Raw genomic sequence first — 27137 nt, 5'->3', positions numbered from 1 at the left:
TCCACTTTTACTTCGGTACATATTTTCGCTGAGTTTAATACTTTTACTCCGATATTTTTTTTATGTGCTGCATCGTTACTCGTTACAATTATAATAATGTTACGAATCATTCCATTACAAACCACTGCCAGAACTGTAGATGGCAGGTTTGATGAAGCTGGCACATCATTGAGCGAATCAAGCGAGACTGCGCGTGCTGACTGAACTGCTGTGAAGAGAGAGATGAACACCGAGCCGAGCCAGATAATGACTCGTTCACGAGTCAAGAACCGGTTGCATCGGTTTTCGGATGACCAGTAACGTTAGTTCTTTCTGACAGTTCAATTCAATAAACCAGTTGAAGAAAACCGTTCACCGATTCTTTTGCGCTCGATGCAATGGCGTCATTGGCGTTTACTGCACCTGGGCTCATAACATTAACACAGAATCAGTTCAGAATCAATCACCAAAAGAAGTTCAGTTCAGACGCTCTGTGTGTCGGTTTGCTTCACGCTAAATCACACATGTGCAGTATCATCAGCTCCTCGGTTCACGAATCGGACGCGTCTGACAGAAACGGTTCTTGACTCGTGAACGAGTCATTATCTGGCTCGGCTCGATGTTCATCTTCAGTTCTCTCTTCACAGCAGTTCAGTCAGTGTACTGTTTGAGTCAATGATTTACTCCGGGATATTGGTTTGTTTTAACTCAGAGGGAGTGTCAGACACATTAAACAAGTTAACATCTTAATTCATCTGTGGATTAATGCGTATTGGAGACGCGAACTGTTTAAAACGATTCAGTTCGATTTGGTGGACTGTTTCAAAAAGATCCGGTTACATCGAATGATTCGTTCGCGAACCAGATATCACAAACTGCTTTGTTTTTAACTGTCTTACAACAGACACGAAGAGAAGACAATGCTGAATAAAGTCATAGTTTTTGCTATTTTTGGACCAAAATGTATTTTCGATGCTTCAAAAAATTCTAAATGACCCTCTGATGTCTTACGGGTTTGAAACAACATGAGGGTAAGTTATTAATGACATCATTTTGGGCTAACTAACCCTAGTAACCGTTTTTTGTTTACAAGAAGTTACAGTCAAAGGAATTGTGATTGTCCTTTAGGTTAATCATTTGAAATAGTAAAAACAATATGTTCAAACTTTTGACTACTTTCTTTAATAGCTACATAACACAATACTTCTACTTTTACTTTCAGTACTTGAGTAGTAAATTTTAAAATAGACTACTTGCAATACTTAAGTACAAAAAATTTTGAATACTTTAGTACTTCTACTTAAGTGTGGTGCTCAAAGAGCACTTCTACTTCTACTCAAGTCACTTTTTTGATAGAGCACTTGTACTTTTACTCAAGTATGGGTCTCTAGTACTTTATACATCTCTGCTCTGAACCTACCCCTAAACCTAAGCCTACCCCATGTAGTTACCTTGTATTACCACAATTTTTTAGATAAATACACTGTAAATACACTATAAGTACATGTTAGTACACGTACTGTAAAATAAAGTGCAACCCTGAGCTGAATTTGGTAAACAGTAAGAGATTTCCATTTTGATCAAAAACACAGTCTCTCAGATGCACGTGATCATATTAGAGAGAGTTTATGAGGACAATGATATTAAACTCACCCTTCACTGAGAGATAAACAGAGCTTGATTGTGATGAGTTTGGTCTTTCATCTTTCTTTCCTCTACACGTGTACTGACCCTCATCAGATGATTCAGATCCTTCAATAGTGAGAGTGTTTCTATCTACAGTGTAACGCTGAGACGACTGTAACTTTACACTGCCTTTATACCACTCATATCTCCAGTCTCTGTGATCAGACTCAATCACACACTTCAGAATCACTCTCTCTCCAGTGAATACTGTATCGTCTGGAGTCACAGTCAGAGTAGATCTGGGTGAATCTGTGAAGAAAGACAAAAATATGACTCAAACTGTCTTTCAGGGAAAAATACTTTGTAAATGTTTTATGACTTTTATAAACTATATTTTACACATTTATGTAATATACTCAAAAGATGAACTACTGAATTTTCTTTCCGGCTCAGTCTGCATAGGTTACAGTTTATGGGACTGACACGTGATGAAAGAACGACTCAATTCAGAAGACTTCAGTCAGATAAGAGATGAGGTGAACCAATCATAGACTGAAGACCCAGGTAAACTGAACTCATCTTTTCTGTTTATTATAGCATTATAGTTTTGTATTGTTTGTAGTGTGATCAACATTTGCGTAAGTACTACTAGACATGCTAGGGAAATAACACGTAACATTTTGATTAAATTTTGCTAAAATAAAGCAAATGAATCAAATGACTCAAAAAAAAAGAGATAAAGTCAGAGTCAGTAAAATAATCCAAACTTCCCGTCACTAGTTTTAATCATTTATATTGGTCATATGATGCGATTTCAGTTTTTCCATTGTCTTTGGAGTGTAACAAGCTCTTGGTGCATAAAAAAAGATCTGTAAAGTTGCAAAGACTTAAGTCTCAAATCCAAAAAGATATTCTTTATAAAAGACTTGTCCACACCCCCCGAATACGACTCGTTCTAATGCCCCCACATGTCTACATCACAATGTGGGAAGATTTGCATAACGCTACCCAGTTGTTCATGCAAATATAGCTCATGTGGGAATCTGTTATGTGATTTTGATTTAGATAAAGCTGTAAAACTGTTAAAAAAGTTAGGTTAAAATATATTGTAGAAAAATGTGCTTGCAGATAACCTAAACTGCTGGGTCTTTCATTTTTATTTTCTTTATAATGTGATTGGGCAATTTGTGAAGAATAAAATGAGAGGGAGAGAGAGAGAGAGAGAGAGAGAGAGAGAGAGAGAGAGAGAGCAGGTGGGAGATGCCGGCAAGACAACTTTCCGAAAGTTTGAATTGTGTATAGAAATGTGTGTTTTATAGTTCATCTCGAGGATATTAGAGAACTTTGAGTTACTGCAAAGTCCGAGATTATTTTAAAGGAATCTTTCCTGATTCCAAGCCTTCAGCTCAACCCTGGGCCGTGGACCTACAGGTAAGTTAGGTATGTAGCTTTTGGCTGTAAGGGGTACTGTCACAGACAGCTGTCTAAACGTCCCGGGGCAACTCCCATGGAAATGGAAGAGTTGGTACTTAGTGCTTGCCATGATTCTGGCCTGCACTCCCCCTCAGCATGGTAGCGTGGGCATACTGTTCCCCATAGCGACCCCTAGAGGACGCAGTTTGAAGTTCCCTTGAAATGGAACGTCTCAGGTTATGAATGTAACCATGGTTCCCTGAGTAGGGAACGAGACACTGCATCCTCTAGCTCCCTGAGATTTCCTTTGTTTGTTCACTCCTCACCGGTAGAGCACTGGAATGGATTACAGCATTAATCTTTCTTCAACATCTCCGGGAGGTCTTTGATCACTCGAGGGATGGTTGGAGTGCAGATGAACAGTTGCCTACACTTACCCAGGCGAGGAAAACTGCAGCACAATATGCTTTGTCTTTTCAGGTGCTTGCAGAGTTAGCGTCACTCTTCCTACAAGAGCTGTGTCTGTGCGCACTATGTTAGATTCTGGTGTGGCTGGAAATTTTATGTCAGTGGAATTTGCTCAAGAATGCAGTGTCACTCTAACAAAATGTCTTTTTGCCTTTAGCAGTTAAGGCGTTCGACGGGCGCCTCCTGGGCACAGGATAGATAACTCACATGACAACGAAACTTAGTATAACAATGGGAATTCATCAAGAGACCATTCAATTGTATATTTTTTGTTTTCTCCATTGTATTCCCAGCATCACTCCCCTTCATCTTCTAATGGTTAGCTTTACAGAGAATGACTACCCAGGGTTACCCAGTGTTTATCATGATCTAAGTGAAGCATTGAGCAAAACCAAGGCCTCACAACTACCTCCTCACAGACCCTCAGACTGCCTTATCGACCTTTTGCCCGACTCTAGTCCTCAGAAGGGCCGCATATTTACCTTTTCACAACCTTAGTCCAAGGCCAATAACGACTTCATTCAGGAGAACTGGCTAAAGGCTTCATCCAGCCCTCAACCTTCCCAGTGACAGCAAGGTTTATCTTTGTAAAGAATAAGGAGGGCAAACTCCTTGCATCGATTACTGGGGCCTCAATGGAACTCAATGGAAATTTCATTACCCACAACCCTTAAAAAAGTCTAGCTGAACCAGCTGTAATTGAGATAAAGCTATTTGCAGAGGTGTCAAGTAACGAAGTACAAATACTTCGTTACTGTACTTAAGTAGAAATTTGGGGTATCTATACTTTACTTGAGTAATTATTTTTCAGCCGACTTTTTACTTCTACTCCTTACATTTTCACGCAAGTATCTGTACTTTCTACTCCTTACATTTAAAAAAATAGCTTCGTTACTGCTATTTCATTCCGGATTGTTATCGTTCAGAGAGAGAGAAAGAAAAAAACCCTATCCAGATAAATCGCGCCATCAGGATGGAGTGAATTTGATTGTGGTTGGATGAGAAGTATACACATATACCATTCCGACACCCTATTGGTCCATACGCGATCCATCACACCTGCACATGACACAAGTCACATCACACTGCATAGACAGTTTTGGGTTCGTTTATCAAAAAATATATTTCTTAAAAGTAGGTTGGAACCAGTAGTATCCGATCGCCTCAGAGTCCGTCCGCTTAAATTTCAAATGAAACCGGCGTCAGTCCGGTCTCCTCCCGTCTTTCAGCGCGCTCTTCAATCCGCCGACCACGGTGGAGCAGCGTGAGCTCAAACAGAGACAGAGGACACAAGGTGTGTGTTTACCGATAGATTGTTAGAATATCTGTATCTGTGAAGTTCTTTGTCATAAATACAGTTTACAAAAGGTCACGATCAGTCGGTTTCTCATCTAGTGTAAAGTTTTCGCTTGTCACCGCTAATCACGAAACAGCTGTTTCCTTACACTTATTTAAATATACTTCATTTAATCATACGTACATACACTACTGTGCAAAAGTCTTAGGCAGTATTTTCACTTAAAAGAATGGTGTTCGGCCAGTTATTTATATATTTTGCTGTAGAGTGTCACTGTCAGTATAAAATATCAGTTTACAATTCCAAACATTCATTTTACCATCGTCAAACTGCTTGTGCATTCAAAATCACACTAGATTATTATTAAAATTAATGGCAAACTACTGTCCTACTGACACATTGCAGCAAAATATATAAATAACTGGATTAAAACACTTTTTTTATAGTGAAAACACTATTCTTTCTTTTCCATAAGACTTTTGCACAGTACTGTATTTTAAAAACGAGATTGTTGCTACTTTATAAAGAATGAGCATACAGTCATTCACAGAACTGATTTAAGACAGTGACAGACAGCACTCATCTTAACTAAATATCAGAGTGAGTGACAGATATACAGTAGAAACATTATGTGTACTTTTGTATTAAATAATGACCCAGATTGTGAAATACATTTATTAGCCTTAGATTAAGGGAAGCACAACTTGGGAAATGAGAGCATCCAAGGTGAAAGCTATGGATTTATTTTAAATATTTGTAATGTTCTTTAATGTTATCCATAGTTTTTTTTGTAGTTCTTTTTTTTTTTTTTTTTAAGTATCGGTTCAGGCATGTTGAGGCGCCAGTACCATTTTAAAAGTATCAAAAAGGCACTGGACCCTACTTAAAAGTTATTATTTATTTCTCACTACTGGCTCATTTGCCAAATGGGTGCTTTCTCTTCGTCCTCCACAAATTAAGCTACTGTAGGTAGTTGGGTAGTGAGACGTTTTAATAAATTATCGTTTGCGATTAATGACGCAAATGACAATGTTGTGATATCTAGGCTATAGAGCATCACAGTCCCACCCACAGCTGGTGCCGGAACTAAAAATTCAATGCAATTTCTGCATTGACATTTGGGGTATAAGCCATTAAAACGTAACCATACATGGTAGACTTAAAACCAGCTACGGCTGTACTAAGCAACAGTATATGCTCATATAAACGTAAAAAGATCATGGGGGCACTAACCTTGTTTTGATCTAAATGCCTTTTATTCGCTATGTCTTGGCTAAGTACTTCATTACCCACAATCCTGAACAATCCCACAATCCCACAGTGATGCATCTGATTGGTGGAGCTCGTATATCCGTCTGGTTAAACCCCTCGAAGGTCCGTGAAGACTGAAGATCATTAATAAAAAAATAAAATAAAATAAAAACCTGTATTGCGTTTTTGCACGGTAGACTTATCAGTGCAATCATGATCTCCTTGGCTGCCATTGAGAGTTTTGCAGGGAGGTTGGTAACTTTAGTTAGCATTATCGTCCACTTTAGCTAGGCTACTGTAGCCTCCATATGAAATGAGTCATATCAAGCATTTTATAATGCCACTGTCAAAACAATATTTAGCCTAGACATACCTTTTTGTGCATTTACTGAACATTTGTGTAATGGCAACGACATGTGTTGACGACTGAGCAGTGATTGCAGTCAGATACAAAGCACTGCACCATTGCTGACGTTATCGTTAACCACTTTCACACACGCACACAATATAAAATACACGATGATAAAATAAAATCAATACACAGTACATATATAAAACACTATTTATTTACACGATTAATACTGAAAGAACTGCTATTACTGCACATTTACTATATAAAATAAAATTCACTGGAGGAAAAAGTTAGCGGCCGTCATCAGATTTGGATGTCGCTCAAAAGGCTCGTTGCCTCGTTCTCAGTTGTGGCTTCAGTCTAATTCAATGGGGCGCGGTGGTTTATGGGATGAGTAGTTCCTGCGCTCAAAATGAAAATATGTACACAGTCTTGTACCTTTGACTTTTTTTGGATTTTGTCTTAATTTTTTCACTTGAAATGATATGTTATATGCTTATGAGTTCAGCCGTAGCTGGTTATCCTCACACATGCTCTAAAACTCTTTAGATACGGATTTTTCCGAAAGTGAATGGGAGAAATAAATGGGAAATTTACTTCCGGCACCAGAGCCCTCTCGGGCTGTGGTTGGGACTGTGAAGCTCTATATCAACTTTGTAACTCGTTACCCTCCGAACACTGGACATAGCAGACGTATGTACCGAATACAAGAAGCTATCAATCAAGAAGGTATCAGGATTATGAGTTATTTTTCATTTTTAGTTTTTGATTAATCACTTGGATTAATCATTCATTTTGACAGCACTATAATGTTTATTGTAAATAGTCAACCACACAAGAGTAATTGTTTTTAGCCTGCACCAATGTTCTTGTCCATTGCCCTCGCAGATTCCTGCAGCTAAGCTTGGATGTACATTTACATTCCATTCAAGGTTATTGATGACATGCCTCTGAAGTTTGACTTTTTGCACCATAACAATACTTATTGGCAACTAGTCATCATATCTCTAGCTCTTTAATGTATTTGCATTGTACTAAAGTGCGTTCATTTTCAATGGGCATATATGTGGCTGAAACAGGTAGCCTAGTGCCTCCCAAATTTTTCAACATGAACATTTTAATATAACATTATAGTCATTATTGCCTTTAGAAAAATTTTTTTTTGAGGAGGTGGGGTAGTGCACAATAGGCCCTTGTGGCACGGCCCAAGCTTTTGTTCTTAATGGCATTTTTTTTCCGTACATTACTTTTACTTTTATACTTTAAGTAGTTTTTTAAACCAGTACTTTTACACTTTTACTTGAGTAAAAAGCTTGAGTTGATACTTCAACTTCTACAAAAGTCTTTTTAAACCCTAGTATCTATACTTCTACTTGAGTAATGAATGCCAATACTTTTGACACCACTGGCTATTTGACTAATCCCAGAACACAGTGAGTTACAGTAATCTAATCTAGAGGTAATAAAAGCATGAATCACTTTCTTTGTCCTTTAGACAGGAGCCGCAACTGAAAAAAATATTTGACCACAGAATTTATATACCTATTAAACATGTTTTACATATGCTTAACACATGATGACAACCCACTAAGGTTTGGATAGAGGCCAGTCAATAAATCTGAGGGTTTAAAAACAATCATTTCTCTTTTTTCCTCATTACATTTTAGAAGGTTTAGCAACAACCATGCCTTTAAATCTGTCAAACAGGCCAAGAGAGCATCCAATACATCCAAATACCATTTTATAGGCAGATAAACATGTGTGTCGTCCGCAGAACAATGGAATGACATCCCGTATTCTCTAAAAATGGAACCAAGAGGAAGCATATAAAGACAAAAGGATGGGAGCCAGAATGGATCTTTAGGGAACCCCACAGGTTACTACAACTTTACTAGAGGTATGATCTATTATAGGGTCTAGAGCTATGATGCATTATAAGGTTATGTTAGCCTATTCAGTTGTAGCCACTAGAAAAAAAGAGAACATCAATGTGGAGAAGATCTTGTTTACATCAAAACTGAAACCAAGCCATTCACACAGAACACATATTTATCACATTTTCTAGAGGAACACTGTTGGACTCGCGTCTCGCTCAAGAGAGATGCATGTTTGGAAAGACATGTAAAATTAATGTAAGTTCAACTTTTTAAAAACATATCTTGAGACTTTACAGTGGGTTTTTGTTCCCCATCCCACTGCATCTCATCTTTTTAAATTAAAAAAATTATTCTGTGTGACTGACTTTCCACCCTTTGTATTTTAACTATGCATTCATACATGACACTGTTTTGTTTATAGTTGTTTAAGCAACTTAATTATAATTGCTTTATAAACATTATCTTAAATATTATTATTATTATTATTTTTTTTATTTTTTTTCCCAAAGTTATGTTTTCTTATGGTTTGAATAAACGTGCTTTAGTAATATTTTGTTTTGGCCTCAGGAGAGAAGCCCTAACTGAAATTATGCATTTAAAATTCGAATATAATTCTAATTTGTATCATATTTAAGTACGAAACGGGCACAGGGACACAGTGTCTTGTTCCCGTTTCTCAGAGAACCATGGTTACATGCTTAATCTGAGACATTCCCTTTCGAAAGGGAACTCCACGCTGCACCTTCTGGAAGGCGCTATGGGAACAGCATACATGGTAAGGGATAAATGCCCAGGTAACCGTTTCCTAAATCAAGACTTGAGGAACAGCATCACTGATAGTGGAACTGCTAGGCTTTAAGGCAGGCTCCACTCACCCGTCAGAGTTTGGAACTCTAAGAGTGGATGAGAGAGAGCCATGCTGCGAGATCTGATTGCATTGACTGCTGAGACCTCCACTCTTAAGAGCTTCCCTACTAAGGATGAGATCATTCTAGAGAGTCATCCTGCTGAAGCCTCTGCTCCCCAGAGCTTATTTTAGCTTGACTCTCCCGTTCAGTTCAGTACCTCTGGCTGTCTGTGAACTGATGCTGGGGAAGCTATAAGTACAAACGCTGAGCATCTGTGTACTTTCTGAAATCCACATGGTAGCAAATGTGCACAATGAGCACTTTAGAACACTTTTGAAAATTCACATAACTGGTCAGTGCACACGCAAGACTCGCTGCACTTTCTGAAATCCTGTAAGGTAAGGCTTACACGTTTTAGCTTCGTTCCCTTTATCTGAGTTGGTTAGACCCCTGTACCTTGGGCTCGACTCAACCAGTGTGTCTCTGCTAACACACTTTGAAGCATCGCTCCAAAGTAATGTGAGTTGTAGTCTCTTTCTATTTGAGCCTCACTACCTGCCTCAGGTGTTGAGTGTAGCTAGGTCTCCTCTCTCTTAGAGAGTCGTTATACTGAGACCTACACTCGTGAGAAGTTACCTGACACGCTCTGTCTTAATTCCACTCATATCTCCAGTCTCTGTGATCAGAGATCATCACACACTTCTGACTCACTCTCTCTCCAGTCAATACACTTTCTTTTCTTTTCTTTTTTAATTCATCTATAATCTGAATAATTAATCATTTAACAACCAAAAACAATAATTTCAGTTTTGGCTTCATTAATTTGGAGAAAGTTATAATTTTTTTCTTTATATATATATATATATATATATATATATATATATATATATATATATATATATATATATATATATATATATATATTTTGTGGTAGATTGCTGCCATAAAATAAAATAATAGAATTACAACTCCAGCAACTAGATGGCTGCAATGATCACTCAATGGCTCATTAGATTGTTGTTGAGACATTATAAAATCAGTATAACAATACAAAAATAAATAAATAAATACATAAATAAATACATAAACAAAAAAGGTTGAAACTTTGTTCATTTGTTATTGTTATGAATTCTTATGAGTTACACATAGTGGATGTTTTAGAGTGTTGTCACCGATTAAATGTTATTGATCCTATAGAAAACAATTGAAGAAATACTTTGAATATTATAAACGCCAGCTGAGTTTTAATGCCTCATGGCCTACAGGACCGTGAGAGAGGTCACATGAGAAATAACAACACACTGAATAATAATTGAGTGACATGTTTTGGCAGGCTAGTTAGCACTCTTTCAAGACAGAACAATACAGTCAGATAATGAGAAAACCAAAAGGAAAGGAAGTCTAGTAATGTCTAATGTTATCTTCTGTAACTCATACTTTGAATATTTTGGCAAGACTTAGAAGATTTTTTCTCCACGACACCACTTGATCTCTGTGTATCTGTTTTCTGCTTTGTGGCTGATTTAGTAATGCAGGAATGTTTTAGCAGTGTGAGAATCTACACACACACATGATGGTGAGTGAAGATGAACGACTGCAAAATATGCACATGAATTATCAGCAAAGAGACAAATGTAATCAATGTTTACAAATAAACTACTACGACACAATTCACATTTGTGTAAAAATCAAATATACTACAGTACGGCACAGTACCTTGAGTGAGTCCAGAGCTGATGAGGGATATCAGCACTGAAAGGAGAAGAAACAGATATGAAGCATTTCCGTTCATTCAACACAATGCAGATCACAGAAACACCATTAGTTTGTCAGCTGAAAGTGTTTTTCTGTGTTTTAAATCTCATCCAAGTGACCCGATGAAGGATATTCTCCACTACACCACTGTTTTCAAGGTAGTTCCCCCAAACCCTAACCTCACAATCAAACCGTTTTAAAATAATCTAATGGTCTACAGTTTCAAATGAGATCAAACATAATTAAAACTGCAGCCATACCAGAATCAATTGCTAATAATACATAATTTAACACATTTAGCAGAGTGGTCTCAGTAACGTGACCAGCTCTAAAACCAGATTATGTCACGGTGTGTGTTCTGTGTTTCCCTGAGTCTCCACTAGGGGTGTCACTTCCCCATTCACTGTAGGCACTACAATTCCCACAAAGCATTGTCCCTTCATCACAATAATTGCACTCCTGTTAATTGCAATCAGGTGTCTTCACTTCATAGTCATTACCCAGCCTATATTAACCGGTCTTACTTTCCCTCACCCAGTTTCCTCGCGTTTCGAGTTCCTGTTTGTGTTTTGGATTGAGTTTTGGTTTTGACCCCCCTGCTTGTTGGATTCTGATTTTGGATTACCCATTAAATCTCACACTGCTTTTGGATCTCTTGTCTCCTGTTTTCCCAGTCGTTACAGATTAGAATAAATCCAGGAGATCATTCTCCCAAAAAAATCGGGTAATTTGAGTAAGAAGTACCTTTTCTAAAACTTTAGTTAAAAATGGAAGTTTTGAAATAGGACAGAAATTGTTCAACTCTGTAACCTCAAGGCCAGGTTTTTTAATTAAAGGATAAACCACTGCTTGTTTAAAATGTGATGGAACACAACCCTTGGATGAGGAACTATTCACAATGGAAAGTATACTAGTGTCCACCTTCACCCCCTACACCAATTATAGGGTTCAGCAATAATAGTAGTACTCGCTGTGCCAGCCATGGCTGCTCAGTTTTTCCTCAAATTAATTAACATTTTCATTTTACATTAATAGCAAAAAAAATAAACTAAATAATAATAATAATTATTATTATTATTATTACAGCGGTGCCTCAATTTCAAGTAACCCCATGTTCCCAATGCTGGTTATAGGTAGCTGAACTACTTTAGAAAATGTAACATGGGATGGGGCCCTGGGTTTGGTTTGAAAATAAATACTAATAAAACAAATACATTTCTGTATAGATTAAGTATGGATAATTAAATATGTATCAACAATATACACTATATAAACCCTCTATTCAAGTGACACCAAGATAAATGACATAGAAAAGCAATAGAATGTTTATGGCATTACATTAAGTGGGCCCCTCACACATACATATGTCTCTCATTCACTCAGTCTGAAACAAAATAAATTTTCGCAGGCCTGGGACGTGGCTTGGGGGCCTGATGGCCAAAAAATTAAAATGTCCGCTTCACTTTTAAAGCAACACAAAGATTGTTTAACTGCATGTGCTTTTTGTAGTACTCATGACCTGAGAGGCTTTATGTAGTCCAGTGACCATGAATGACAGGCAAAACTGTACAGGGCGGCAAGTTCAGGCAGTTAACATTTCGGCAGCTAACATTTCAGCAGATATGGTGTATGGTCAACAATTATCAAAGACTTCAGTTTTCCTGTACCAAACCTCTCGAGTAACAAAAGGGCCATTTGAAATTCCTGAAGGCACAGAAGTGTTGATATTGATCAATTTATTCACATGATCAAGAATAGGATAAAGGAGGACATTCATTGGACAGTAACTGTTGCTCTGGCTCTTTTTCTTTGCTGACTCTTTCCTTTGCTGCCCTTTTCTTAGGCTGCCCACTGCTCTGGGTGTGTGTCCACAGTGTGTGTGTTAACTGCTCTGTGTGTGTGCATTTCGGATGGGTTAAAAGCAGACCACGAATTCCGAATATGGGTCACCATACTTGGCTGAATGTCACGTCACTTTCACTTTCTATATTAACTTTGAAATGCTACCCATTGCTATACGAAATAGTCACTTAGGAATGCACTCATCCATACTTCGCTAATGTAACTGCACTTATTTCCGTCATTGGTATAAGTGGCAGTGGGTGGTTACAGACTAGAAATGTACAGTTTTATACCATCATGCTGACAACGTTTCTTTAGTCTTTAGCGTGAACCTCTGTAGGGAAAGCACCCTTACAAAGGGATCAGTGAAGAATAAGCCGGGCTCACACTACATGATTGAAAGACTAGCAAAATCACTGTGTTGCTCAGACTACTCAACAAGATTTCTTCTCATCTGTCGTCATCTTGTCATAGCTGCATGTACACTACAGTACATAACACACTGCTAACGAGGTGCACACACTGTGAAACATTCAGTCAAGAGGCGCTCCATCATTGAAAATATGTTTTCTCACATAAATTCTTGTGAGCAATTACAGTGATTATTGGTCATTTCTTCAAGCAAAAACGATCAGCTGGCCCTTTGATTGGTCTGTGAAGTTATTTTATCTGAAAGAAAGAAGAAACCATGACAAAAGAGAATATGACGGAAACAATGGCTTGGAAGACATGGACAACATGGACTGTCAGGACTGCAGAAAGAGTTGGAGGTAATTAAACAGTACGTTGAAGCATGGTATTATATAGATAATCTATGCTTTAATTTGTGGCTTCGCTTCTGTTTATAAACATGCATGATAAGACTGTACCATCTGCACTGTGATTGGCTGGATTAGTTTCACCATGTCATTGCGTCACACATTACGAGATCACGTGGTGATAATATCCAACAGGTTTGAAAATATTGTAGCATCTGTGATAGCTCGAGAAAGGTTTGGTTCACGTTGCTGACCTGCTCATACTTAAAGCTGCAAAATAATTTCTTAAAATGAATATATATTCCAATATTTTCCTCAGTTGGCCAGAACAAACATGACATTGACTAAAAACTGTGATTGCGAAGTACAGTAAATATCCACTCTGGTGGATACTCATACTCCTAAAAACATTAGATTCCGCACCGCTGCACAGGACACACAAGGAAGATAATTCCACACACAGCTACAATTGCAGGTTTTCAAACAGAGTTTAGATTAATAAGATACAAAAGCATTAATAATAACGAGTGTCTAATAATGTTTGACTTATGTCACTGTCATCATCTTTACCTCCATTACAATCGTCATCCATCTAAACTTCTCTGGCTTGCTACGTGCAGCCCATACAGTTTAGTCCTGACTTATTTTTCTTATTTATTTAAATGCAGTGATTTTGTGACCAGTGGCCAGTATATGGACAATTAATTATCAATAAGAGGGCCAGAGAGAATGAAAAGCTGTTGAGAAATTCATGTTCTCTGAAACAATGTATCTGATCCACATCATCATATTGAACTTGAACAACAAAGAGTACAATAAACAGTGGATTCATAGACCCTTTTACACACAGCACAACCATTATTTTATATTCAGCTGAACACACTGTATTAAAAACAGAAAAACAAAACAGAAGATAGTGTAGAATATAATGAAATACTCACAGAGTGTGAGAGACAGTGCACTGGAGCCCATACTGACACATTAACAGACTGTTTGAACAGTGCTGTGTGAAATCAGACACTTCCTGTGTTTCACAATACAAGAAGAGATGAGGGAGGAGACAAACTCTACACAGAGATACATGAAGAAAAAAACAACAACTGAGATCCAATGACAACTGAGATATATGAAAATATAACAACATGTATATGTTTTAGAACATTTAAAACATTGTAAAAATACCAACCTGGTATGTTTCAAGTAGTCAATAAATAAATAAACAAATAAACAATAATAATCATATAAAAGTCACATTTGTCTGCTACAAAAACAGAACTAGACTATTATTTTATAATAATTATATTGCATTCTAATTACTTGTTTACACTAAAACTAATGCTTATATTTTAATGATTTTTTTTTCTTCTCCAACACATGCATCTGAATCTTTACAAGTAACCCTGTGGGTCTTTAAGTACTTTGATTTTCTACCTCCACAAGTACATCTATGTCCCCTTGTGGATCAAACAGTGAACTTTTCCTTGTTTTAAACCTAACTGAAAAGTTAAATCAATTTGTTGTGAAATTACTACGTTTCCATGTCAATCCATGTTCAGTTTTTATAGCGAACAATGTACTGTCACTTTAACTCAGCGTGTGCAGCTCAGATAAAATAGACTCCAGTGCATCAGCGATCGCTGCACTGTGGCAGACGCACTGCTCCACGCTCTAACCTGTTAACATGGGTGTGGAAAAATATATCCACTGCATACACACTGCAGATGGAGAAAGTGTGACACAGCTCTATTATGTGCGCCTACACATTCACATTACATAATCTTCCAGCTGCACTGCTCTCTGCCAGAATATTTCTGTGAATTTGCCTTGCTTGCGTTCCCTCCTCCCTTCTCTGCTATCTCTGTCTCTATATTATATGCATGCACAGATGTTTATGAAGTCAGGAATCTTGGTGTGATTCTGGAGACAGACCTCAGTAATCATGTCAAAGCAGTAACTAAATCAGCATACTATCATCTAAAAAACATTGAGATTTAAATATTTTGTTTCCAGTCAAAACTTGTTCATGCCTTTATCACCAGCAGGGTGGACTATTGTAATGGGCTCCTCACCGGCCTTCCCAAAAAGACCATTAGACAGCTGCAGCTCATCCAGAACATCTGAGCATATCACACCAGTCCTCAGGTCCTTACACTGGCTTCCAGTTACATTTAGGATTGATTTTAAAGTACTTTTACTCGTATATAAGTCATTAAATGACCTAGGACTGAAATATATTGCAGATATGCTCACTGAATATAAACCTAACAGAGCACTCAGATCATTAGGATCGAGTCAGTTAGAAATATCAAGGGTTCACAGAAAAACAAGGGGAGTCATCCTTTAGTTTCTATGCTGCTCACAGTTGGAATCAGCTTCCAGAAGAGATCAGATGTGCTAAAACACTAGTCACATTTAAATCTAGACTCAAAACTCATCTGTTTAGCTGTGCATTTATTGAATAAGCACTGTGCAATGTCCGAACTGATTGCACTGTATTCACTGTATTTTATGTAAAATATTTTTTTAACTGTTTTAAATTAATTTTAAATAAGTAAATTTTTAAATAATTTCCAAAGTTTTAAAATTGCTTGTTTTATTTTTGTTATTATTTTTCATGACTATTTTACTTTCTTTTATGTAAAGCACTTTGAGTTACCATTGTGAACGAAATGTGCTATAGAAATAAACTTACCTTGCCTTTTGTTTCACAACTTGGCTCTTGAGCACATGTCATGGCACAGTTTACTGTAAGTGTTATACAAATGTTGTATTCCGTGAAACTTTGCTGTGCTGGGTGATTGAATAATAACACGGTTACATTTTCTGTGAAGTGTGCTGTAAAATGTTGTTGTGAATTTATCTTATTTTGCTTCACAAGCACTCGATCTCTCACCTCTATGTCTGATGTCTTAGCACCTTGTCTGTGTTCTGTGTAAATCTTGGCTTTTCCTTTTTGCTCTGAATCTTTGTCTCAAGCTTCAAGATCTCTGTGTGTTGTTGTGATGTCTGGTAATCTTCGTTTGTTTGTTATGTTTGGTAATCTTCCTCTGAAAAGAAGTTCCATTGGTCTTTTGCCCATTGTGGCATGTGGTATGGATCTGTAGACAGTCACATACCTTCGTAGCTCTCTTGTCTAATCCTGGCCCATGGGCAATCTGTACTCGTGATGCATTTTGTCTTTCCGCTTCTCCGTTTGCTTGTGTCCTCTTTGGAGTCCTTTTGATGTGGTGAGTTCTGTTCTCCTGATAAAACCGTCTGAAACTGACTGGACTTGAACTGTGGTCCACAATCTGACCTGATTGTTAAGGGAAGTACTCTTGGAGGACTGTCAATCACTTTTTCTGCAGTTGTAGAATTGTATATTCATAGTATCTGCTGTAATAGTCAACAACAACCAGAATAGAAGGTCTGCCAGGCAAAGGTCCAAGTAAGTATGTGGCTAAGTTTTGCCATGGCTCTTCAAGCATCACTGTGGGTGACTTTGGTTTGGAGACATCAGCTAACAACCGTGCACACATCTTTCTGTGGCCCTGTCCATTCTGGGCATGCAAACCTTTGTTCTTAGGTGTTGTTTTGTTCCTACTACACCAAGATGACCCTCATGAGTCAATTTTTATGCTCTTCCTGACAGTGACTGTGGCAAAGCATTAAAGAGTATTAATTGGCCAATGACAAATAGCTCACCTGCAGTTTGTCCGTATGCAGGGCAGTCATCTGAATGACCTGTTTCAATGGCAGTTTTAAGTCTCTGTAATTCCACATCATTTGCAGCAACCTGCTCCACTTCTTGGGTGGTTAGGGTGCTGGGTGTTTCACCAACAGCTATGCATTGCACATATTCCTCTTCTTCCTCTGCATGCATCTCATCTTTGGCTGATGGGCCCAGTACATGGACGACAGAGGATCTGCAATGTTGTGTGTGCCAAGTCTATGAATCACCCAGAAATCATATGGCTGTAATCTCAAGACCCATCTTTAATTCAACCACATGGTTTTGAGCGAGGGCTGTAAACTGCCTCCAGTGCTTTGTGTTTTGATGTTTTCATCAGTCAGAATCTAATCTCACGTAGCCCGGCCCTATGTTTTTTATTGTCAGGACACAATGTGGTTTGTCTTTAGCAATGTAATATGTGATTACTTATGTTTTATTTCTCATTCTGCTCACTTTTCCCCTGTAGTGAATAAGAGTGTGATGAACAATGTATTCAGACACTCGTGAGGGTCAGGATCCATAAAGATTGGTCACTGATGATTCCAGCAAAACGATTACATGCTTGGTCATTAAAATTTCACTTGTATTCATCAGCTGTAATATATACAGTATTGTTCAAAATAATAGCAGTACAATGTGACTAACCAGAATAATCAAGGTTTTTCGTATATTTTTTTATTGCTACGTGGCAAACAAGTTACCAGTAGGTTCAGTAGATTCTCAGAAAACAAATGAGACCCAGCATTCATGATATGCACGCTCTTAAGGCTGTGCAATTGGGCAATTAGTTGAATTAGTTGAAAGGGGTGTGTTCAAAAAAATAGCAGTGTGGCATTCAATCACTGAGGTCATCAATTTTGTGAAGAAACAGGTGTGAATCAGGTGGCCCCTATTTAAGGATGAAGCCAACACTTGTTGAACATGCATTTGAAAGCTGAGGAAAATGGGTCGTTCAAGACATTGTTCAGAAGAACAGCGTACTTTGATTAAAAAGTTGATTAGAGAGGGGAAAACCTATAAAGAGGTGCAAAAAATGATAGGCTGTTCAGCTAAAATGATCTCCAATGCCTTAAAATGGAGAGCAAAACCAGAGAGACGTGGAAGAAAACGGAAGACAACCATCAAAATGGATAGAAGAATAACCAGAATGGCAAAGGCTCAGCCAATGATCACCTCCAGGATGATCAAAGACAGTCTGGAGTTACCTGTAAGTACTGTGACAGTTAGAAGACGTCTGTGTGAAGCTAATCTATTTTCAAGAATCCCCCGCAAAGTCCCTCTGTTAAAAAAAAAGGCATGTGCAGAAGAGGTTACAATTTGCCAAAGAACACATCAACTGGCCTAAAGAGAAATGGAGGAACATTTTGTGGACTGATGAGAGTAAAATTGTTCTTTTTGGGTCCAAGGGCCACAGGCAGTTCGTGAGACGACCCCCAAACTCTGAATTCAAGCCACAGTACACAGTGAAGACAGTGAAGCATGGAGGTGCAAGCATCATGATATGGGCATGTTTCTCCTACTATGGTGTTGGGCCTATTTATCGCATACCAGGGATCATGGATCAGTTTGCATATGTTAAAATACTTGAAGAGGTCATGTTGCCCTATGCTGAAGAGGACATGCCCTTGAAATGGTTGTTTCAACAAGACAATGACCCAAAACACACTAGTAAACGGGCAAAGTCTTGGTTCCAAACCAACAAAATTAATGTTATGGAGTGGCCAGCCCAATCTCCAGACCTTAATCCAATTGAGAACTTGTGGGGTGATATCAAAAATGCTGTTTCTGAAGCAAAACCAAAAAATGTGAATGAATTGTGGAATGTTGTTAAAGAATCATGGAGTGGAATAACAGCTGAGAGGTGCCACAAGTTGGTTGACTCCATGCCACACAGATGTCAAGCAGTTTTAAAAAACTGTGGTCATACAACTAAATATTAGTTTAGTGATTCACAGGATTGCTAAATCCCAGAAAAAAAAAATGTTTGTACAAAATAGTTTTGAGTTTGTACAGTCAAAGGTAGACACTGCTATTTTTTTGAACACACCCCTTTCAACTAATTGCCCAATTGCACAGCCTTAAGAGCGTGCATATCATGAATGCTGGGTCTTGTTTGTTTTCTGACAATCTACTGAACCTACTGGTAACTTGTTTGCCACGTAGCAATAAAAAATATACTGAAAACCTTGATTATTCTGGTTAGTCACATTGTACTGCTATTATTTTGAACAATACTGTATATATATAACATTTCTGTAATCTATATAGCCTACCAGTCAACAGTTTTTGAACTGTAAGATATTTTGTTTTTAAAGAAGTCTCTTCTGCTCACCAAGCCTGCATTTATTTGATCCAAAGTACAGCAAAAACAGTAATATTGTGAAATATTTTTATATTTAAAATAACTTTTTTCCATATTTGAATACAATTTTCAAAGTTGTATTTTCAGCATTTTTACTCCAGTCTTCAGTGTCACATCCTTCAGAAATCATAATATGCTGATTTGCTTATTCTCAATATTTAAAACATCATTTTTTTTAAACAGTTTTTTTCAGCATTCTTTGATAAATATAAGGATCCAAAGACAGCATTTATGTGAAATAAAAAGCTTTTGCAACATAATACACTATATCATTCAAAAGTTTAGAGTAAATATATAATTTTTGTTTTTGGGAAAAAAAAAATATTGAAATTAACACTTATTTTTAGCAGGGACTTTTGTGGGTTCGAGTCTCAGGCCAGCAACACCACTGCTCCCCAGGCACCACAGCATAAATAATGACCACTGCTCCGGGTGTGTGTTCACTGTGTGTGTGTGTGTGTGTGTGTGTGTTCACTGTGTGTGTGTGCACTTCGGATGGGTTAATGCAGAGCACGAATTCTGAGTATGGGTCACCATACTTTGCTGAAAGTCACTCCACTTCACTTTGAATTGATCAAAAGTGATGATAAAGTAATAATTTTTCAAAAGATCTCTATTTCAAATTAAATGTTGTTCTTCTGAACTTTCTATTGATCAAAGAAACATGAAAAAACGCTGGTTTCAACATTATCATAATGTGTTTTTTTTTTTTTTTTTTTTTTTTTTTGAGAAGCAAATCAGAATATCAGAATTATTTCTGTAGGGTCGTGTGACTGGATTAATGATGCTAAAAATTCAGCTTTGAAATCTCAATAAATTGCATTTTGAAATATATCCAAATAAAAAAAAAGTTCATTTAAATAGGTTAGTAAAAATATTTCACAATTTTTCTGTTTTGCTTTACTTTGGATCAAATAAATGCAGGCTTGGTGAACAGAGGAGACTTATTTAAAAAATATGAACAAGCTTACTGTTACAAATTTTTTTGACTGGTAGTGGATACTATAGGCAACTTAAATTTTTCTCAAATTCCTAGCTTTTATATGGCTAATAAATCTATAACTGCTGAACAAAAATAAATAATAATGATTTGTTTATATACTACAAACATTTTCTTTATTTATTTATCACATAATAAGGCAGAATAGTTTCTATTCTGTAATAAATGCTATGTCAATTGGTAATGCATTGTTCAGCCTTTATTTATCACCTGCTGGAGATTACTTGAAAAACCATATATTGTTGCAATCGTATGTTTAATGTCTTCGTGTTTGCAAAAGTTTCTGGGCTTTTTTTCTGTGTAATAACTGTTTTCATACAGCGATAGCTGGACGCTTTTGCCCATATTAGGATCTTCCTGAAATGACTTTCTGCGCGAGAGCACCCTCCGGCTTCGAGTTTGAATGAAACACACAGTGCAGGAGTGTTTGCGCTCTGTGATGTCCAGCTCGCTGTATTCTGGGTCCGAATTAAATATCAAATCATATGAAGATTATCCCGTCTCTTTGAGTTTAAATCTATATGTATTCACACCAGCTCTTGAAAACCTCTGTGAGAAAAACTTGACCGGAAAAGTTCGGGGGACGAATTTCCATGATATTAAAAGTGGGGGGGACACGTCCCCCGCGTCCCCCGTGTAATCTACGCCCCTGACAGAATGCAAGAATAAACTCCAAAAGTGTATTATACAAATAACACACACACACAAAAAGCAATATATATAATTTGTACAAAAATTGTATGTGAGTGTGTTTGTATTGTCCGATCCAGGAGGGGACATGCAGACTTTAAGATATTATTTGCAAATAGTTATGCTATCTTTTATGCTAGAATTAAATCATGGCATTGTTTCACTATATTCCATTATGCTTATTAATTAATTAATTAATTAATTTATTTTAAAGTAAATAAATAAAATGTAACAAAAAAAAATATATATATATATATATATATATATATATATATATATATATATATATATATATATATATATATATATATATATATATATAAAGCCATAAAATAAGTAATAGATAAAAAAGTAATAAATTAAAAAGAGATAAATAATATTATATTTATATTTTTTTAATAAATGATATCTAAATTAAAATCATACATATAATTATTAATAAAACATTCATACAACTGATCCAGGTGACGTCGAGGGGATTCACTTTTCGAGAGAAAAGGGAACACAGACACCCCTTAGGCAACAAAACAAATGGGGAAATAAAATATCAACAGCTGTTTTAAATGAATAATCAAGATAATTCTCAGCATCATAAATACTTCCCATCATGTGGCTGCACTACACAAGTAACACTGTTATTGATGATATTTCTTAATATTCTGGTTATGGTTGTTTAGCCTGCATCTCATTTTAAGAATTTCAGTTTCAATGTCTTCTTAAAAGAAACATCCTCTCCTCACCTCTAACTTCTATTCCTCTTTTTATAGGAACCAGGCTGGTCATCATCTGTGAGCAATGTCATCAAGATACACTGTCAGTCACTGATCACACTTCAGGAATCACTCTGTAATCTACTGGCCGTCGACTCTGCCTAAATCCTCATCTACAATGTAGGCCGGTAGGACATACATTTTGTTTGTCTGTGCCTGGCTTTTTCTACTGCCTGTTCACCTGCTAGTGACGGGCTTGCTTCAGTACTTGGCCTCTGACCTGCTCCGACTGCGCTGTCAACTGCCAGGACCCATGCCAGAGGCTTTCCACCTTCACCCGGACATCGCCTTCCAGCTCCGCCAGAGATACATCCATCGAGGGTCCAGCCGGAATTTCCACCACAACAGTTCAACAGCAATAGTCCAACTGGTCCAGCTCTCATCACCCTCCACGCTCCACCAACCGGGCTGTTGACCACAGCGTGTTAGCCCGCCTAGCTTGGTCGGCTAGCACCACCATCAGCTGTGACAACACTTCACTCAATCTCGCTCTGCTCAACATCCACTCACTGACAGGCAAGGGACATCTTATCCAGGACATTATCTCCGATCGTAAGTTAAACTTTCTTTGTTTTACCGAGACATGGCAACAACCCAACGACTTTTCTCAGCTGAATGAATCCACTACTAGTGGGTTTGTTTACATCTGTCAACCCCGTGGCTCTGGCCGGGGAGGAGGTCTCATGATAATTTACCGCGAGAAGTGAAAAGACTCGCTGGTGTCTGTGCCTGTCTCCAGCACTTTTGTATCTTTTGCTTGCATGTTGTTTGGCCCCACTCCAACCACCATTGCTACTGTCTACCTCCCCCTTAAACTGATTAGTTAAATTATTTTGCTGTTTTTCTCACTCATTTATCCTCTCTCTCGCCGAACATAATATTGCTGGGCGATTTCAATATCCACATGGACAATATCAATCTGCCTCTCACTAAAGACTTAACCTCATGCCTTGACAGTTTTGGATGTCAGCAACATATTACTTTTCCAACACACTGTAAAGGACATATTCTGGACTTAATCTGCTGCTCTGGTGTCACCCCTTCTGATCTTACAGCTGATGAAGTCCCCATAACTGACCACTTTCTCCTCTCATTAACTGTGAAACTCACTCTATCTATATCTAAAATACTGTGCCTTATTTCATTTCGGAATATAAAAAATATCAACCCCGCCACTATTCACTACTTTTGCCTCTCTGACACTGACAATCTATCCACCCCTGACGATCTCGTATCTCATTACAACACTGGACTCCACAATATTCTTAATTCCCTTGCTCTGTTAAAAACCAAAACTGTTTCTTTTTCTGTCTCTGCCCCTTGGTTCACGTCCGATCTTCGTCTCATGAAAGCCAAAGGTTGGCCACTTGAACGTCTCTACAGAAAAACTGGTCTCACTATTCACAAAGAAATGTACAATAACCATATTTTATGTTATAGGGACTCCATTGCGAGCACCAAAACCCACTACTACTCTAGTTTAAAAAATTCCAATAAAGGAAACTCAAAAGTCACTGTTATCCGTACTTAACAATATCACCCGACCCCAGGAATCCCCCCCCCACCTCAATTGTATACAACCTCCTTCTGCAACTCCATTATGTCCTTCTTTACTGAAAAAAAACATCCACCAGCACATTGAAACAATCACTCACATAAACATCTCAGCTGACTTTCAACCATTCACTCACTCTCCTCCTTCCAGCTCCACGCTATTTTAGAAATTACAGAACTCATCCGGAAAAGCAAGCCATCTACTTGTCAACTTGATCCCGTCCCCACACAACTTGTTAAAGCCCTGCCTTCCCTTCCTGGTCCCTCTCATTTCTGCTATCATTCACTCCTTTCTCACCACTGGAACTGTCCCTACATCCTTCAAAACTGCTACCATTACCCCAATTAAAAAAAAAAAAAAAAAAACTGGTGCCGACCCCTCCGACTTCAATAACTTACGTCCTGTATCCAATCTACCCCTCATCTCTAAAATCCTTGAAAAAACTGTTAACTCTCAACTCCATTCTGTCACAGTGTCTGGTTTGTGTTTCCCTGGGTGTCCACTAGTGGTCCTACTTCCCCATAGGCACCCCACTGCAGGCACTACATTTCCCACAAAGCCTTCCTTCATCGGGTTAATTGCACTCAGGTGTCTTCACTTTCAACATCAACACCTGTCCATATATACCAGCCTGTCTCATTCTGTTTCATGGAGTCATTGTTTTCCGTCACCCGGTTTTCTCGCATTCCCTTGTGTTTTCTTGTTTCTTGTTTGTGGACTGATTTTGTGTTATGACCTCTTGCCTGTTCTTGGATTATGATTTTTTGGATTACCCGATTAAATACACTGCTATTGGATCTCTCGCTTCCTGTGTTCAATCGTTACAGAAGCACTCCATCATGCCCAGATCCAGCGGTGTGGGACTTTGTATCCGTTCCCCAGCCAGTGTGTAGGAGCGGAGGGCGAGGTTCCAAAATCTAACCACCCTCCGTCAAAAGGGGAGTGAGGTGGGTTGCTTGGCGCAAATGTTCTGGACCATGGCAGTAGGAATGGGGTATAATGATGTGGCCCTGAAAGACTTATTCAACACCTGTCTGGATAACCCTGTGCCAGAATTGGAAATGAATGAACTGGAGATCTTGGATTTTGGGGGGTTCATAATGTACCTGCAACATTGGTCTTAGTGGTATACTCCAGCAACACCTGTCTCTCCAGGTGTGATGGCCGACTCGAGACCGGTGTCTCTAGACAAGATGGCCGCCAGCCCAGTGCCACTGCACAAGATGGCCGCCAGCCCAGCCCCACTGCACAACCACTGGTATTCTTTATGGGCCAAGTCAAGTCACTTGATTTTCATGAGAAAAGGCAAGTCACCGTTGATCTTCATGAGCAAGTTCAAGTCACCGTTGATCCTCATGAGCAAAATCAAGTCACCGTTGATCTTCCTGAGTACAGTCAAGTCACCGCTGATCTTCCTGAACAAAGTCAAGTCTCAGTTGATCTTCTTGAACCCAGTCAAATCACCAAGGATCAACCAGAGCCTCTTCACGTCTCTGCTGAACTACCAGGGCCTCTCAACGTCTCTGCTGAACTACCAGGGCCTCTCAACGTCTCTGCTGAACTACCAGGGCCTCTCCACGTTTCTGCTGAACTACCAGAACCTCTCCACATCTCTGCTGAACTACCAGAGCTTCTTCATGTCTTTGCTGAATTACCAGAGCCTCTCCACATCTCTGCTGAACTACCAGAGCCTCTCCACGTCTATGCTGAACTACCAGAGCCTCTCCACGTCTATGCTGAACTACCAGAGCCTCTCCACGTCTCTGCGGAACTTCCAGAGCCTCCTCACATCCCAGCCGAACTTCCTGAGCACTTGACTTATCCTGTCGTGGCCATGGAGGCCATCCAGGAACTCACCGCCTGCCCTGTCATGGCCATGGAGACCATCTACTATCTCCTCAGGGCCACGGAGGCCACTCTTAACCTGTTCATGTTCTCTGTTTCAGGCTTACCTAACCAGCCTTGCTCTCTTGTCCCATCGATCCCAATGTGGTCTGTGCCGCCCTGGTGGGCTTCTGTCTCGACCGCACGGCTGTGGAGGTCTTCTGCACTGCCCTGGTGGGCTTCTGTCTCGACCGCACGGCTCCAGTTCCTCCTGCTCCACCCTGGATTCCTGCCCTGTCGGCTCTGCCCTGGGCCCCTGAACTTCCTGTTCCCTCCTGGCCTTTTTGTTTTGTTGTTGTTTTGTTTTTCCTCTCTGTTTCCCTCTATGGACCTGGCCCTCTGTCCTTCCCCCTGGTCCTGGGCCAGTCCACCTCCCTCCTGGTCTCCTTGTGGTTGTTCTGTTTTTTCACTTCCTGTCTCTGTTTCCCTCTATGGACCTGGGCCTTCGTCCCTCCCCCTGGTCCTCCACCGGTCCACCTCCCTCCTGGTCTCTGTGTTCCTTGGTTTGTTTTGTGTGCAATGGAGCATCTGGTAGCAGCTCCTTAGAGTAGGGGGTAATGTCACAGTGTCTGGTCTGTGTTTCTTTGGGTGTCCACTAGTGGTCTCACTTCCCCATAGGCACCCCACTGCAGGCACTACATTTCCCACAAAGTTCCCTTGTTTCTTGTTTTTTCTTGTTTCTGGACTGATTTTGAGCTATGACCTCTTGCCTGTTCTTGGATTATGATTTTTGGATTTCCCCATTAAATACACTGCTATTGGATCTCTCGCTTCCTGTGTTCAATCATTACAAATTCTCACCTATCACATGATAACCTGTATGAACAGTTCCAGTCTGGTTTCCTCCCACTCCATAGCACTGAAACAGCACTTATCAAAATCACAAATTACCTTCTTATGACAGCTGATTCTGGACTCCTCACCATCCTCATCCTCCTCAACCTGAGTGCAGTCTTTGAAACCATCTGTCACACCACCCTCGTCAACAGGCTTTCTTCCATCGGCATCACCAACACTTTGTTAGACTGGTTCACACTGCCACACTCAGTTCGTTCAACTAAAGTCTTTTAAATCCATTCCCTCCTCTGTCCTACTTTTCATCATTTACCTCCTTCCACTCTGCAATATCTTCTGCAAATTTAATATTCTTTAATATTTTATATTAATATTAAAATATTAATATTAATAATTTAATATATTAAAATTTAATATTAATACTCTCCACTAAATCCTAGTTCACTTTCCCGCCCACTTCTCTTATTGATTGCATCTCTGAAATAAAAACCTGGTTCACCCAAAACTTCCTCAAATTAAACAGTAGTAAACCGAGGTTCTCCTCATTGGCACAAAATCCACTCTATCCAAAACCGATAGTTTTTCTCTCACTTTTGATAGCTCCTCTGTTTCACCTTCCCCCCAGGTTAAGAGTCTGGGTGTCATCCTTGACGGCACACTATCATTTCAATCACACATCAATTCCATACCTGGTCTGCCTACTTCCACCTATGAAACATCAATCGCCTCCGCCCCTCCCTTACCCGCCACACTACTGCCATCCTTGTACACAGTCTAGTCACTTCCCGTCTGGATTATTGTAATTCTCTCCTCTTTGGTCTTCCTCCCAAATCTCTCCATAAACTTCAACTGGTCCAGAACTCAGCTGCCCACATCATAACTCGAACCCCTTCCTTTAAACAC

The 27137-nt window shown here is 38.8% G+C and overlaps 1 protein-coding gene and 1 long non-coding RNA gene across 2 annotated transcripts in view; both read right to left on the bottom strand.

The window, feature by feature from the left end:
* Positions 1-27137, bottom strand: part of LOC113096660 (obscurin-like) — a 262435-nt gene that overhangs the window by 51854 nt on the left and 183444 nt on the right. The window lies entirely within an intron of this gene.
* Positions 1882-14525, bottom strand: LOC113096672 (uncharacterized). Its single transcript, XR_003288562.1, has 3 exons — positions 14408-14525; positions 10828-10863; positions 1882-1914 (listed from the first exon to the last, which is right to left on the bottom strand). It is a non-coding gene; the product is annotated as an uncharacterized LOC113096672 (long non-coding RNA).

Source organism: Carassius auratus, unplaced genomic scaffold (genome assembly GCF_003368295.1).
Source record: "Carassius auratus strain Wakin unplaced genomic scaffold, ASM336829v1 scaf_tig00216014, whole genome shotgun sequence".
Taxonomy (NCBI): domain Eukaryota; kingdom Metazoa; phylum Chordata; class Actinopteri; order Cypriniformes; family Cyprinidae; genus Carassius; species Carassius auratus.
The sequence above is the reverse complement of the archived record's forward strand: the minus strand, read 5'-3'. Positions and strand labels throughout refer to the sequence as shown.